Raw genomic sequence first — 2967 nt, forward strand, 5'->3', positions numbered from 1 at the left:
AGCCTTGACGCGCTCCTCTCAAAAAATCTAAGTACGCGTCAGCTCTGTGATTGGTCCGCTTGGTAGCACATGATTCAGACAAGATTCCGACTCTCTCGTCGGCCAAAATGCGGAAGCCATGATAGAAATGTAATTTACTTTTTCTGTAATTACTTATTAATAAAGATTTGAAAAATTATGATAACCATCGTATTATCTTAGTTTAATGTCATTTCAATGCATCATAGAACTTTTATTTACAACAAGCATAACAACAAAAAGGTCGCTATTATGCGCTTTGAGCTTTGAGCTCCGTTGCGTTCCTAACCGGAAGAGGCACAGCACAGGGGCATAGAAAACACACTGCCACCTAGCGATGTGACGGTGTAATTGCAGCGCGGCCTACGCAGAAGTGTAAAGTGCGTGAGCCCTTACGTAGGGAACGTAACTTACTTACTTACGCCTATCGCTCCTTTTGGAGGAGCATAGGCCGTCGACAACAGTTCGCCAGGGTCCTCTGTCCTGTGCTTTGCTTTCCAGCTGTTTCCATGTTAGTCCACTCTGTGTGATGTCTGTCTCCAAGTCCCTGCGCCAGGTGTTCTTGGGCCGGCCTCTCTTCCTTTTGCCTTGGGGGTTCCATCTAAGGGCCTGTCTGGTGGTGCTGGTGTTTGGTTTGCGTAGTGTGTGGCCGATCCATCCCCACCTTCTTCTCTTGATTTGTTCTTCCACTGGTTGTTCGCCCGTTCTCTGCCAGAGATCGTTGTTACTGATGGTATCTGGCCAGTGGATGTTCAGGATCCGCCTCAGGCATCTGTTGATGAATGACTGCACTCTAGTCATTGTGATCTTGGTTGTCCTCCACGTCTCTGATCCGTATAGGAGTACTGGCTTGATGTTGGATTTGAAGAGTCTGATCTTTGTCCGCTGACTGATTACCTTGGAGCTCCAGATGTTCTTTAGTTGGATGTATGAGGCCCTTGCCTTGCTGATTCTTGCTCTGACATCTGCATCCGTGCCACCCTTCTTGTCTATGATGCTACCTAGGTAGGTGAAGGATTCTACTTCCTCGAGTGCTGTTCCCTCCAGGTTTACTGGGTCTTCGTTGTTTGTGTTGATCTTTAGGATTTTGGTCTTTGCTTGGTGGATGTTGAGGCCTAGTTGTGTTGAGGTGTCTGCCAGTATGTTTGTCTTCTCCTGCATCTGTTGTCGACTGTGGGATAGTAGGGCAAGGTCGTCTGCGAAGTCTAGGTCCAGTTGTGTTGTGAGGGAACGTAAGCTACGCAGTAAATTCGACGCAGAACTTTAAATCGGCCTTAAAGATTATCCTAAACACCCGATTATCTTATTAATTTGATTAATTATTACATTTATATTTAATATAAATACATTATTATATATAATTATTATTATTAAATTATTATTATTAAATAATAATATATATTTATATTATTATATTATTATTAAATTATATACATTTATATACATTTATTTGTTATTTTATTTACTATCAAAAGTCTTCTTGTCTGTGGTCAAAACTGACAACTCCAGAGTCTTTTGCCTTTCTCCCAAGTCTATTTGCCCTGTTGCACATGGCTGCCTCATACAGGTCAGTCAGCGTACTACTACCCTGATCACGCGAGATTTCTGGCTTGGGGGACGAAACTCTAGACTGTTGTAGGACAGATCTTTATGTATGTGGTGTTAGGGTTAGGGTTAGGGAATATCGGAGCACACCACACACAATACGATCAAAACGGTTAAATCCATGATTTTTTATTTACATGTGTGGGGTCTCTATCAGATAAAGAAATCTGTTAAGATTTAGAAAATCTTTATATGTGTGTATCAGGCTTAAGTATGATCACGGATGAGCGGTGGTATTTTCAATATTTTGGGAATTTACATGGTGAAATGCATTCTTAGACATGTCTACGTTGTGATGATTACAAAGATGCCACTTGAAATGCTTTATTCATTTATTTGTGTGTTACACACACACATACACTTGTTTGCCTAGTATTTGACTGCCTGTAGTCTCACGAATGGTCCCAGTATTGTAGCTGTAACAAGATGTTTACTTTATTCTCTTATTGTGATTGTGTATCCTGCTGCAATGCCAATGTTGAAGGACCTATGCCAAAGAGTTTTACTGTTGTGTACCTGTACATTGGATGTAATAAAAGCTATTCTTTTTTTGGTAATAAATTATTTATTACAAAACAGTACACATGAAAAAAACAATTATAACACCAAACAAAATAAGTGTCTGTCCTGATCATTATTATGTTTTCCTTATCTTACCCCCCCCCCCATGGCGATAACATCCCTTCCACCCCCCCACCCCCCATAGTTCTTCATTACACTATATTTGGTATATCATACAATCATAATAGAACATCAATTACAGGTTACATTCACATACAACACATCCTACAAACACAGTCTGACACTGACTCCATCAGCTCTTTTATCTTTTGCACAGACATTTTTACACCTCTTTTATCTATTGCAGAGGTCCATGTTTGAATTGTCCTTTCTTTAGCTCCATGTATTCTGGCTATAGATTGTTCCATGTATAGTATGTCCAGGAAAGACAGCAGCCATTGTTTACGCGTAAGAGTATGTGGAGGGTTCCATCGTAATGCTAACATCTTTTTGGCTGCGGTAAGACCAGCAAATAAAACACGAGACATGGAGGCTGACAGATCCAATGATGAAGTATCATTCAAAATCAACAATCTCGGACAACAAGGTATATGGATCCCCAATAGATTAGATAAAGTGGAAGATATTAGTTTCCAAAATGCCTCCACCCCAGGACATTCCCAGTACATGTGTAAAAAGGAGTAATAAAAGCTATTCTGATTCTGATTCTGATTCAGGACAGTTGGCTGACGTGGACAGAATGTTTGGGGCGTAAAACTAAAATAACCAGAGAAATTCCTCATGCCACATATGAATATATTTCCTGGGACACTAGACTTATAT

This window comes from Nansenia antarctica, assembly GCF_963989245.1.
Source record: "Nansenia antarctica genome assembly, chromosome: 15".
Taxonomy (NCBI): Eukaryota; Metazoa; Chordata; class Actinopteri; order Argentiniformes; family Microstomatidae; genus Nansenia; species Nansenia antarctica.